This window comes from Petromyzon marinus, unplaced genomic scaffold (assembly GCF_048934315.1).
Source record: "Petromyzon marinus isolate PM22_M1 ecotype Great Lakes invasive population unplaced genomic scaffold, UKy_Petmar_22M1.pri1.0 PM_G_Scaffold_35, whole genome shotgun sequence".
Classification (NCBI taxonomy): Eukaryota; Metazoa; Chordata; class Hyperoartia; order Petromyzontiformes; family Petromyzontidae; genus Petromyzon; species Petromyzon marinus.
In genome coordinates, this window is record NW_027422928.1 from 2,153,614 (window position 1) to 2,168,140 (window position 14,527).

The window sequence follows — 14,527 nt, forward strand, 5'->3', positions numbered from 1 at the left end:
TTTGCGCCGGTAAGTGCCGTAGTGAGGCCTGGTCCCCGGGAGTGTCGCCGGTCTCGGCTAGATTGCTCACCCGGCCCAGGGTGGCGATGTTGGCCGCCTGGGGCTCGCTGGGGAGACAAAGGCGGCCGCGCGCTCAGGCGCTTGGTCACCCCATCGTGCTCCACACGGCGGCAGCTGCTGCTGCTGGAGACTGAACAGCGGCTCGCCCCCCAAGGGTCTCGTTCCAGGGCTCGTACGGTGGGGGGGGGGGAGGGCATCTCTATAGTTTGTCGTTGATGGTGGTGGTGGTGGTGATGGTGTTGGTGGTGGTGATGTTGGTGGTGTTGGTGGTGATGTTGGTGGTGGTGGTGATGGTGGTGATGGTGGTGGTGATGTTGGTGGTGGTGTTGTTGGTGGTGGTGGTGATGGTGGTGATGGTGATGGTGGTGATTTTGGTGGTGGTGATGTTGGTGGTGGTGGTGATGTTGGTGGTGGTGTTGTTGGTGGTGGTGGTGATGGTGGTGATGGTGATGGTGGTGATGGTGGTGGTGATATTGGTGGTGGTGATGGTGGTGGTGGTGGTGATGGTGGTGATGTTGATGGTGGTGGTGGTGATGGTGGTGGTGATGGTGGTGGTGATGATGGTGGTGGTGATGGTGGTGGTGATGTTGGTGGTGGTGGGGATGTTGGTGGTGATGTTGGTGGTGGTGATGGTGGTGGTGATGTTGGTGGTGGTGGTGTTGGTGGTGGTGATGTTGTTGGTGGTGGTGGTGATGTTGGTGGTGATGTTGGTGGTGGTGATGTTGGTGGTGATGGTGGTGGTGGGGATGTTGGTGGTGATGTTGGTGGTGGTGATGGTGGTGGTGATGTTGGTGGTGGTGGTGATGTTGGTGGTGGTGATGGTGGTGGTGGTGATGGTGGTGGTGATGTTGGTGGTGGTGATGGTGGTGGTGATGTTGGTGGTGGTGATGGTGATGTTAGTGGTGGTGATGTTGGTGATGTTGGTGATGTTGGTGATGTTGGTGGTGGTGGTGGTGATGTTGGTGATGGTGGTGGTGTTGGTGGTGATGTTGGTGTTGGTGATGGTGGTGATGGTGGTGGTGATGGTGGTGGTGAGGTGGGTGGTGGTGGTGGTGGTGGTGGTGGTGGTGGTGGTGTGGTGGTGATGATGGTGGTGGTGGTGATGGTGGTGGTGGTTGGTGATGGTGGTGGGTGGTGGTGGTGGTGGTGGTGATGGTGGTGGTGGTGGTGGTGGTGGTGGTGGTGGTGGGGTGGTGGTGGTGGTGGTGATGGTGGTGGTGGTGATGATGGTGGTGGTGGTGATGGTGGTGGTGGTGGTGGTGGGTGGTGATGGTGGTGGTGGTGGTGGTGGTGGTGGTGGTGGTGGTGGTGGTGGTGGTGGTGGTGGTGGTGGTGGTGGTGGTGTGGTGGTGGTGGTGGTGGTGGTGTGGGTGGTGGTGATGGTGGTGATGGGTGGGTGGTGGGGGGTGTGTGGGGATGGTGGTGGATGATGGTGGTGGTGGTGGGGTGGTGGTGTTGGTGGTGGTGGTGGTGATGGGTGGTGGTGTGGTGGGGTGATGTTGGTGGTGGTGGTGGTGGTGGTGGTGGTGGTGGTGGTGGTGGTGGTGGTGGTTGGTGGTGGGGTGATGTTGTGGTGGTGATGTGGGGATAGGTATTGTTATGGTGTATTAGGATTGTTTTTGTGGTAATGTTGGTGGTGGTAATGTTGGTGGTGGTGATGTTGGTGGTGGTGGTGACGGTGGTGGTGGTGATGGTGGATGATGTTGGTGGGTGGTGATGATGTTGGTGGTGATGTGATGGTGGTGATGTTGGTGGTGGTGATGGTTGGTGGTGGTGGTGATGTTGGTGGTGGTGATGTTGGTGGTGGTGATGTTGGTGGTGATGTTGGTGGTGTGGTGATGTTGGTGGTGATGTTGGGTGTTGTGATGTTGGTGGTGATGTGGTGGTGGTGATGGTGATGTTGGTGGTGTGGTGATGTTGGTGATGTTGTGGTGGTGATGTGGTGGTGGTGATGTTGGTTGTGGTGATGTTGTGCTGATGGTGATGTTGGTGGTGGTGGTGATGGTGATGTTGGTGGTGATGGTGGTGATGTTGGTGGTGGTGGGGATGTTGGTGGTGGTGATGTTGGTGGTGGTGGTGGTGTGGTGGTGGTGATGTGGTGGTGGTGGTGATGTTGGTGGTGGTGGTGAGTTGGTGGTGGTGATGTTGGTGGTGGTGGTGATGATGTTGGTGGTGATGTTGGTGGTGGTAATGTTGTGGTGGTAATGTTGGTGGTGGTGATGTTGGTGGTGGTGGTGGTGATGTTGGTGGTGGTGGTGATGGTGATGATTGATGATGGTGGTGGTGATGATGATTGTGTGTGGTGATGTTGATGGTGGTAGGTGATGTTGGTGGTGGTGGTGTTGGTGGTGGTGGTGATGTTGGTGGTGGTGGTGATGGTGGTGATGGTGATGTTGGTGGTGATGTGGTGGTGGTGATGGTGATGTGGGATGTGGTGGTGGTGATGTGATGGTGATGTGGTGGTGGGTGATGTTGCGTGATGTTGGTGGTGGTGGTGATGTTGGTGGTGGTGATGTTGGTGGTGGTGATGTTGGTGGTGGTGATGTTGGTGGTGGTGATGTTGGTGCTGATGGTGATGTTGGTGGTGGTGGTGATGGTGATGTTGGTGGTGATGGTGGTGGTGTGATGATGGTGGTGGTGATGGTGGTGGTGGTGATGGTGGTGATGTTGGTGGTGGTGGTGATGTTGGTGGTGGTGGTGATGTTGGTGGTGGCGATGGTGGTGGTGATGTTGGTGGTGGTGATGTTGGTGGTGGTGATGGTGATGTTGGTGGTGGTGGTGATGTGGGGGTGTGTGGTGGTGGTGGTGATGTTGGTGGTGGTGGTGATGGTGATGTTGGTGGTGATGTTGGTGTGGTGGTGATGTTGGTGGTGATGATGTTGATGGTGGTGATGTGGTGGTGGTGATGTTGGTGGTGGTGATGGTGATGTTGGTGGTGGTGGTGATGTGGTGGTGGTGATGTTGGTGGTGTGATGTTGGTGGTGGTGGTGATGGTGATGTTGGTGGTGATGTGGTGGTGGTGGTGATGTTGGTGGTGGTGATGTTGGCGGTGGTGGAGATGTTGGTGGTGGTGATGTTGGTGGTGATGTTGGAGGTGATGATGGCGGTGGTGTGATGATGTTGGTGGTGGTCGTGAAGTTGATGTTGGTGGTGGTGTTGGGGATGTGGGTGGACAGAACAGGGCAAGTTCCTATGTAATTGGCCACTGATGTTATCCATTGTGGGAGTTAAACTCAGGTGGATGGGTCATGGCTCAGTGTTCTAACCACTGCACCGCTGCTTCATCCACGTTACAGACTTGAGTCTCAGCAGCTGCTGAAGAGGCCCACTGAGCTTAGTGCAGCTCTGTTGCAAAGATGACCGCAGCCCAAGGCTGCCGCCAGTTGCAGGACATTGCAAGGTGTAGAGATGCGCCTACTGACAAGAGCAAAAACAACTTACTTCCACGAAATAGTTTAAACGTTACAGTTTGATTTAAAGCTTTCGTGACTGCAGTAATTCATATTCTCAGCTCTTTCAGGTAAAGTCACATTGAAGAGAAACAATAAAATAATAAAAAAAATATAAAACATATAGGAATAGGTTTTACCCTTTTAACTGACACAAAAACTGACACCTTTATTCAAGGCATCATGTTTGCAATAACCACAACACAAGCAGTCAAAATGCAAACAAAAAAGACAACTCTGATAATAATATGCTGTGCCGGACCGCTGGCGTCAGCTACCCAATCTTCGAGCTGCACGCTCACTCGGAGCCCGGGATGCCCGTGGGCCTCCTCTATAAGGTGTCGGTTCCCGGGGTGGGAGAAGGCGCCATCATCTTCCCCAAATTTCTGAGCTCAAGCGTGGAGGGAGCATGGGAGGTGGCGTGCCAGCTCGCCTACAACAACCTCACCAAGGCGAATCCTCCTGGCGGTGGTGGTGATTGGCGGTGGTGGTGATGGTGGTGGTGGTGATGGCGGTGGTGCCGGGCTGCACTGCGGTCACCGGACAACGTCGAGCGGCGGCAGCATCAACGGCGTCATCGTCCCACGGCCGCTGCTGTCCCGTGAGCGACAGGGCGCTGCCGTGGCCGCTGGCGGTGGCGGCACCACAAAGGGCGAGGAGGAGGAGGTGGTGGTGATGGAGGAGGAGGGCGATGAAAAGGAGGAGGTGGATGAGAAGGAGGAGGTGGATGAGAAGATGGATGAGAAGGAGGCGGTGGATGAAAAGGAGGAGGTGGATGAGAAGGAGGAGGTTGATGAGAAGGTGGATGATAATGTGGATGAGGAGGCGGTGGATGAGAAGGATGAGGGGAAGGTGGTTGAGTAGAAGGACGAGGTGGAGGGTGACTTTGTGTGGTGGTTTATAACCACCACCCCCTGCTCCGATGCCATTCCCACACAGGAGGGGGGCAGCCGAGGCTCCCCCTCACACTTGGAACCAGGTACATACACAAATACATACACACATAAACATACACAATATACATACACACATATAAACACATACACAAATACATACATAAACACATACACAATATACATACACACATATAAACACATACACAAATACATACACACATAAACACATACACAATATACATACACACACATAAACACATACACAAATACATACACACATAAACACATACACAATATACATACACACATATAAACACACACAAATACATACACATATAAACATACACACATATACATACACATATATACATACACATATACATACGCACATATATACATACACACACATATACATACACACATATATACATACACATATATGCATACACACATATACATACACACACAAATACATACACACATAAACACATACACAATATACATACACACATAAACACACACATATACATACATACACATACACATATATACATACGCACATATATACATACACACATATATACATACACAACTACAACCGCCATTCGCCACTAAGTGGCGGTGACATCACCACGATGCTTTTGCCAGGCTATGTGCACCCTGAGGCCACGTGAAGTGTCGAACGCCCGCTGGCAGGAGGTCACGGGGCAGACCCAGGTGCCACGGGTCGACTGACTGAGATGACTGGCTGATGCACCACCTGTGCCCCCTACTGTGCCAACCTGCTGTGATTTAGCCACCCGGCGCTCCGCTCGTTGTTCTGAGCGTCGCTCCTCCGTCCTCCGTTGTTGTTGGAGGGAGACTGCCTCCAACTGCCCAGTAGCATCCTTCACGAGCCTCCTCCACAGAGGCCGATCTTGACACCGCTGGTACCAGTCATCGGCAAGTCCACTCAGCTCCACGTCCTCCTGTACCACATCACTCCGTCTCTTCTCTAGCCCGTGCCGCGCCCGCTTAGCCCCCTCAATCCGGCAAACAAAAGCTGTTTCGGCATGCGGTGGCTGGGCATGCAGGCTACATGACCCAGCCATCGCAGCCTTGCCTGCCGGAGGAGCTCACCGATGGGACCCTGCCCAGATCTTTCAAGGATTTGTGAGCTCCTCACACAATCCAGTCTGGTTAAACCCAGGATGGATCGTAGACAGGCCAGCCTAAATGTTTCTAACCGGCGAAGATGTTCCATTAGAGGGGTCCACGTTTCGCAAGCGTAGAGAAGGGAGGGAATGACAGTGGCCGAGAAGACCTGAAGCTTAGTGCAGAGCGACAGACCAGGTAACTTCCACACAGCGTTACGCAACAGATGAAAAGATATTTCCGCTCGACTGATTCGGAGTCAGACCTCTGCTGATAAACTGGAGCCAGTCATAAGCACACTGCCCAGGTATGGGAAACTCTCCACTCTCTCCACAACTGCCCCATCACCGATTGGGAGTTGTGGGGGTGGAGTGTTCGATGGTACAAAATACCCAGGCAGGTGCTTAGTTTTGGTGGGGCTGATGGTAAGGCCCCACCTCTTAGTGGCACGCTCCAGTCTCAGCAGCAGCGTCTCCAACTCCTCCTCTGACTGAGCAGCTATTACCAAATCATCAGCATACATAACGTGGTTGAGCAATAGGGAGCCATCCCTTGACCGCACCCGGGCATCGATTAGCCTCCAATTATATCTGTACCATATGGAGATTCGCCCGGTACAGCTATTGAAGGCTTCACGAACTACGTGGTCAAAATAGATGTTAAATAATGTGGGAGCCAGAGGACATCCCTGTCGCACCCCAAGGTGTACAGGGAATGGCTGTGACTCCCGGCCACGTAGTTTTACCCGGGCCCGCTCACCATCATGAAGGTCCTTAATGATCGTGAGCAGAGGGTCAGGTACTCCAAAAGCACGAAGAACGACCCAGAGCGCAGGCCTACTGATGGTATCATAGGCCTTGACCAGGTCAATAAAGCAGAGATGTGGGTCTTGTTGGAATTCCCTACACCTCTGCCATAGCAGACGGACAGAAAATATGGCATCCGTGCAGGACCGCCCTTTCCTGAAACCGCATTGGGGCTCCGCAAACCTCTCCTCAGCGTGCCTGGCAAGGCGATGCTGAATAATCCTTGCCAGGACCTTTCCCGGCACACTGAGGAGTGAGATGCCCCTGTAGTTGTTACAGTCTGTGCGGTCCCCCTTCTTAAAAAGAGACAGACACACACAGACACACAAACACGCAGAGACACATAGACACACACGCACACACCAATAGACACACACAGACCCACGCAGAGACACAGACACATACCGATACAGACACACACCGAAACAGACACAGACAGACACATAGACACACGCAGAGACACGGACACACAGACACACGCAGAGACACGCACACACCGATACAGACACACACAGACACAAACACGTAAACACACACAGACACACACATAGACACACGCAGAGACAGGCGTGTGTTTGTCGGGATGAGTAAAACAAAGCGTTGTTGTTGTTGTTGTGTTTGGTGTTGTTGGGGGAGTTTATGGTGTTTTGACTTTGGGAGCTCATTGATGAGAGATGTAAAAATCATTAATAAATACATCAGTCAGTGGGTTCATAATGGCCGTGTCAGAGACACTGACACCCTGGGTTCAAGCCCTGGGTCTGGGTGTCTCTCTCATTGGGTTCATAATGGCCGTGTCAGAGACACTGAGACCCTGGGTTCAAGCCCTGGGTCTGGGTGTCTCTCTCTCAGTGGGTTCATAATGGCCGTGTCAGAGACACTGAGACCCTGGGTTCAAGCCCTGGGTCTGGGTGTCTCTCTCAGTGGGTTCATAATGACTGTGTCAGAGACACTGAGACCCTGGGTTCAAGCCCTGGGTCTGGGTGTCTCTCTCTCAGTGGGTTCATAATGGCCGTGTCAGAGACACTGACACCCTGGGTTCAAGCCCTGGGTCTGGGTGTCTCTCTCTCTCAGTGGGTTCATAATGGCCATGTCAGAGACACTGAGACCCTGGGTTCAAGCCCTGGGTCTGGGTGTCTCTCTCTCAGTGGGTTCATAATGGCCGTGTCGGAGACACTGAGAGTCTGGGTTCTAGCCCTGGGTCTGGGTGTCTCTCTCTCAGTGGGTTCATAATGGCCGTGTCAGAGACACTGAGACCCTGGGTTCAAGCCCTGGGTCTGGGTGTCTCTCTCTCAGTGGGTTCATAACGGCCGTGTCAGAGACACTGAGACCCTGGGTTCAAGCCCTGGGTCTGGGTGTCTCTCTCTCAGTGGGTTCATAATGGCTGTGTCAGAGACACTGAGACCCTGGGTTAAAGCCCTGGGTCTGGGTGTCTCTCTCTCTCAGTGGGTTCATAATGGCCGTGTCAGAGACACTGAGACCCTGGGTTCAAGCCCTGGGTCTGGGTGTCTCTCTCTCTCAGTGGGTTCATAATGGCCATGTCAGAGGCACTGACACCCTGGGTTCAAGCCCTGGGTCTGGGTGTTTCTCTCTCTCAGTGGGTTCATAACGGCCGTGTCAGAGACACTGACACCCTGGGTTCAAGCCCTGGGTCTGGGTGTCTCTCTCTCTCAGTGGGTTCATAATGGCCGTGTCAGAGACACTGACACCCTGGGTTCAAGCCCTGGGTCTGGGTGTCTCTCTCTCAGTGGGTTCATAATGGCCGTGTCAGAGACACTGACACCCTGGGTTCAAGCCCTGGGTCTGGGTGTCTCTCTCAGTGGGTTGATAATGGCCGTGTCAGAGACACTGAGACCCTGGGTTCAAGCCCTGGGTCTGGGTCTCTCTCTCTCAGTGGGTTCATAATGGCCGTGTCAGAGACACTGAGACCGTGGGTTCAAGCCCTGGGTCTGGGTGTTGTGGGTTCCATGCCGACCCTAATGCCCGCTGCTGCTGCTGCTGTATAGACTTTGTCTCTGTCCCTTTTGTCGCGTGGATTTTTTTTCCGGGCCCTCTGGTTTTCCCCTCCACATTTGAGAAACGTGAGTTGTCGAGTATTTGTCAACTGCTCTAAAGGTCCACGTGATGATGACGACGACGATGATAATAAACCGAATTGCTAGAGCTATCATTTGTAACGGTCAGGTCAGGGCCTTCTGAAAGAGCTACGCCGCATCTCAACGAGGGCCTTACCCGGTAAAAAATAAAACGTTTCGTTTTTAGTTCAAGTCCCGTGCACAACATCACGCATCCACCTGTAAAGAGGAGGAGGAGGAGTTCCAGCCCAGGTAAGTGAACTCGCCACCTTTATTATCGTCACCACCAGCACCACCACCACCGCGATGTCTCCAGCAAACAACGAAACAGCTGCCAGGCCCCCTTCAGTCTGGAGGCAGGCAGGCAAGGAGAGAGGGGACGAGGCCACGACAGACCACGTGACCCACAACCAACGCTGGGGCACGTGGCGACGTCAAACAGAACCGTGACGCACAAAGCGCCCCCACCCCCCACCCCCCTGGGTGGGGGCGAGTCGAACGGACGACGATTCTCTGTCGACTCTCTCGGATCGTTCTGGAAGATTCATCGTGGACGCGCCCCAACAACGCACGCACAGCCTCACCACCACCACCCACCACCAACCACCGGGCCATCGATAAAGTTGTGCGAGTCTGGTGAGTCTTTGGGTCTCTGTGTGGTGAGTCTGTGGGTCTCTGTGTGATGAGTCTATGGGTCTCTGTGTGGTGAGTCTGTGGGTCTCTGTGTGGTGAGTCTGTGGGTCTCTGTGTGGTGAGTCTATGGGTCTCTGTGTGTGGTGAGTCTATGGGTCTCTGTGTGGTGAGTCTGGGTCTCTGTGTGGTGAGTCTATGGGTCTCTGTGTGGTGAGTCTATGGGTCTCTGTGTGATGAGTCTATGGGTCTCTGTGTGAGTCTATGGGTCTCCGTGTGATGAGTCTGTGGGTCTCTGTGTGGTGAGTCTATGGGTCTCTGTGTGATGAGTCTATGGGTCTCTGTGTGAGTCTATGGGTCTCTGTGTGGTGAGTCTGTGGGTCTCTGTGTGATGAGTCTATGGGTCTCTGTGTGATGAGTCTATGGGTCTCTGTGTGATGAGTCTATGGGTCTCTGTGTGATGAGTCTATGGGTCAAACTCAGAAATATACAGCGGCGGCAGGCATCGTCAGGGGTCGGGATGGAACCCACGACCTCCCGCGTGCCAGGCGAGGTGGTCGACATCTCCTAGCCACCGCGCGGTGTGATTGGTGTGGCGACGACTTGGGGAGCGGCTTTCATCCGGCGGTGTCAACCGGGGGCGGGGACGAGGTCCTAAAGTTCCGATTTCTGCTCCACCGCGGCGGTGGTGGCGGCGGCGGTGGCAGCGGTGGCAGCGGCGGTGGTGTCGGCGGTGGTGGCGGCGCTGGCGGCGGTGGCTACCTGCACTCGGCAGAGACAATATCAGGCTTGGGGACCAGGCCTGGGCGTTCCCCCCTCGCTCGTTCGCCGGGGAACGAGAAGATCACGCAGGGTGGGGAGAAAAACTCACAAGGCACGGAACTCGAAACAACAGCCAGCAGCAGCATCATCATCATCAGGCCCGATGATGATGATGATGTCGGTTGTGGTCGTTGTAATTACCGGTGAGGTGTCACCAGGTACCTGAATTGTGAACGTCGTGGGTTTACGCTCCAACGCACTACCGGTTAGTACTGAAAAAGTATACTACACTGTACACTACACTACACTGTACACTACACACAACACTGTACACTACACACCACACTGTATACTACACTGCACTGTACACTACACACCACACTGTACACTACACTTTACTGGACAGTACACTGCACTGTCCACTACACTATACACTGCACTGTACAGTACACTATAAACTAGTAACTAATTGGCACGTTTTGTTTACGTGACACTAAACCTGACTAATTGGCTGCGTCAGGTGGTGGCGGGTTTTACAACAGCAAACGCGACACGCAAACACGTCACGCACACATGTCACGCAGACACGTCACGCAGACACGTCACGCAGACACGTCACGCAGACACGTCACGCAGACATGTCACGCTAACACGTCACGCAGACACGTCACGCAGACACGTCACGCAGACACGTCACGCAGACACGTCACGCAGACACGTCACGCAAACACGTCACGCAGACACGACACGCAGACACGTCACGCAGACACGTCACGCTAACACGTCACGCAGACACGTCACGCAGACACGTCACGCATACACGTCACGCAAACTCGCGCCGTCGGCATATGCCAGGTATAGCAAAGGTTAACAAATCAATGAAAAAAAATATAGACAAATATTTTGTGTATCTTACCAGGTAAGCCCCCCGCTGTGCTACTACGTCACTTGTTTAGTAGAAGCTACACCGGCTACCACAAGTGACAGCTCAACTCAGTGGCTTATCGTCATCATCGTCATCATTATCGTCATCATCGTCATCATCGTCATTATCATCGTCGTCATCATCGTTATCATCGTCGTCGTCGTCATTGTCATCGTCATCATCGTCATCATCGTTGTCATCGTCATCATCATCGTCATCATCATCATCGTCATCATTATCATCATCGTTATCGTCATCGTTGTCATCATCATCATCGTTGTCATCGTCATCATCATCGTCATCATCATCGTCATCATTATCATCGTCGTCATCATCGTCATCATCGTCATCATCGTCATCATCATCGTTGTCGGGTGGCAAATATAGAGCAGCAGCCAAATGGCTCTGAACGCGTAGAGACGCAGGAAGTGTCAGGGTCGGGATAGGACCCACGACCTCCTGCGTACCAGGCGAGGTAATAATAATAGGGTTTTTCCCCTTTTTGGTACTGGCAAACGAGGTCTAATGATGTAGATGATCCAGGCGAGGTAGTTAACATCTCATAGCCACCGTGATGATGACGATGATGATGAGGGAGACACCGCAAACTCCAAATACACAGGTGTCAGGGGCGGGGAAGTAGCCCACGCCCTCCTGTGGACCAAGCGAGGCAGTCCGCATCTACGTAGCCACCGCAACGCCACCGCCGCTCACCGGGATGCTCGCCGGCGTTCCGTCTGCCCCGCACGTTGCACACCAGGAAGGGGAGCAGCACCAGCACCATCAGCACCGTCATGGCCACCGTCAAGCTGATGGGGTAGATAGTGCTGCTGCTGGCGGGGAGCGTCGCCTCGTCTCCCGTAGACACTGCGGACGAGGGTGGGGAGGTGGATGGGGTGGTGGTGGCGGTGGTGGTGGCGGCGGCGGTGGCATTGGTGGTGGTGGCGGTGGTGGTGGTGGCGGTGGTGGCGGCGGTGGTGGTGGTGGTGGTGGCGGCGGTGGTGGTGGCGGCGGTGGTGGTGGTGATGGTGGTGGCGGTGGTGGCTACGGGATTGGGGACACACGAGGAGATTCGGTGAGACGCAGGGAGATAACGGAGAGATACGGGTAGACATGGGGAGGCAGAAACACGGGGAAACAGAGAGACAGTGAGACAGATACAGACAGAGAGACAGATACAGACAGAGAAACAGATAGAGACTGACAGAGAGACAGAGAGACACAGACAGAGTGGGATGCTGAGCAGTGTTGTTGGATGAGGTTAGTGAGGAGGAGGTTTTGGTCTTAATCACTTCTCTGTGTATGTGTGTGTGTCTGTCTGTGTGTGTGTCTGTATGCTGGGCTGGCTGAGTCATGTAGCCCGCATGCCCAGCCACCGCATGCCGAAACAGCTTTTGTTCGGCCGGATCGAGGGGGCTAAACGGGCGTGGCATGGACTGGAGAAGAGATGGAGTGACGTGGTACAGAAGGACGTGGAGCTGAGTGGACTTGCCGATGACTGGTACCAGCAGTGTCAAGATCGGCCTCTGTGGAGGAGGCTCGTGAAGGATGCTACTGGGCAGTTGGAGGCAGTCGCCCTCCAACAACAACGGAGGGCGGAGGAGCGACGCTCAGAACAACGAGCGGAGCGCCGGGTGGCTAAAGCACAGCAGGTTGGCACAGTAGGGGGCACAGGTGGTGCATCAGCCAGTCATCTCAGTCAGTCGACCCGTGGCACCTGGGTCTGCCCAGTGACCTCCCGCCAGCGGGCGTTCGACACTCCACGTGGCCTCAAGGTGCACATGGGCTGGCACAAGCGTCGTGGTGACGTCACCGCCACTTAGTGGCGAATGGCGGTTGTTGTTGTTGTCTGTGTGTGGCTGTTTGTCTGTGTCTGTGTGTGTCTGTCTGTGTGTCTATTCAACACCGCCTTGCCAGGCATGCTGAGGAGAGGCTTGCGGAGCCCCAATGCGGTTTCAGGAAAGGGCGGTCCTGCACAGATGCCATATTTTCTGTCCGTCTGCTACAGCAGAGGTGTAGGGAATTCCAGCAAGACCTACATCTCTGCTTTATTGACCTCGTCAAGGCCTTTGATACCATCAGTTGGCATGGGCTTTGAGTCATTGTTCGTGCGTTTGCAGTCCCTGACCCTCTGCTCACGATCATTAAGGACCTTCATGATGGTGAGCAGGCCCGGGTAAAACTACGTTGGCCAGGAGTCGGAGCCATTCCCTGTACACCTTGGGGTGCGACAGGGACGTCCTCTGGCTCCCACATTATTTAACATCTATTTTGACCACGCAGTTCGTGAAGCCTTCGATGGCTGTACCAGACCAGAGGAATTTCCATCTGGTACAGATGTAGCGCCGTAGATGTGACGGTGGTGCCTCGTGCCGTCAGGGGAGGGGTTGCAGTGCCAGCCCAAGAGGGGAGGGGCTGCTGGGGGCTCAGAACCCCAGACAGCCCCACCCCTCGATGGGCAGGAGGCACCAGAGGGGACCTCCCCGGCCGATCTGGAGCCAGCCGCGGCCCAAGAACGAGGACCGGCGGCGGCTGGGTAGGACCCTGGACCCCTCACCCCGCCATCCTTGTGCAGGGCGGTAGTCGGTGACGTCACGTCGCGCTCAGCCCTCCGGTACGATGACGTCACGTGCGGTGACGTCACGGACAGGGGGCCGGGACGGTGACGTCATGTCCCCCCGGGGAATTTAGGTTGGGACCCGTGACGTGTTCGAGGTCGTTGGCGGGGAGCCAGGAACGTGTGAAGTTGGGAGTTGGGACCCAGGGTAGGGGGAGATTAGCACCGGGCTAGCGGAGCCTGTGGGTGTGCTAGGGACCTCCCCAGTACCCTACCCCTGGGGGAGCGATGGGACCTAGGGTAGGGGGAGATTGGCACCAGGCTAGGGTAGTCTGTGGGTGCGCTAGGGACCTCCCCAGTACCCTACCCCTGGGGGAGCGATGGGACCCAGGGTAGGGGGAGATTAACACCAGGCTAGGGTAGCCTGTGGGTGTGCTAAGGACCTCCCCAGTACCCTACCCCTGGGGTGTGGAGTGTAGGCAGTGAGCGTGCAGTACACGGAGTCATGGTGTGTGAAGAAAAGTCTTTAATAAAACAACTGGCGCAAGCCCCTACACGAAGATCTGCCTCCGAGTCGTCATTTACGCCTCAACACTTGTAAGGGCCGGGACGCCGTGCGGGCCGGTGGTGGGACTCTGGGCCGGTGGTGGGACTCTGGGCCAGTGGTGGGACTCTGGGCCAGTGGTGGGACTCTGGGCCGGTGGTGGGACTCTGGGCCAGTGGTGGGACTCTGGGCCAGTGGTGGTGAGACTCTGGGCCGGTGGTGGGAATCTGGGCCTGTGGTGGGACTCTGGGCCAGTGGTGGGACTCTGGGCCAGTGGTGGGACTCTGGGTCAGTGGTGGGACTCTGGGCCTGTGGTGGGACTCTGGGCCAGTGGTGGTGGGACTCTGGGCCAGTGGTGGGACTCTGGGCCTGTGGTGGGACTCTGGGCTTGTGGTGGGACTCTGGGCCGGTGGTGGGACTCTGGGCCAGTGGTGGGACTCTGGGCCAGTGGTGGTGTGACTCTGGGACTCCCGGCCCCACGCCCTTGTAAGGGCGAGGTCCGAGGAAGCCAGAGTGTGGACCTGCACCTTGGCTGGGTGGGGTCAGGGTAGCCTCCCCTAGGGTGGTCACAGCGGAGGAGCCCAGAGCGTAGGCAGTGTCACGGCACGCTAGGGGCAGGCCGTGTGCCTAGGCTGTAGCAGTGTATCAGGAGGACTGTTGGAGTGTTGCGTTGTAATAATGGAGTTACC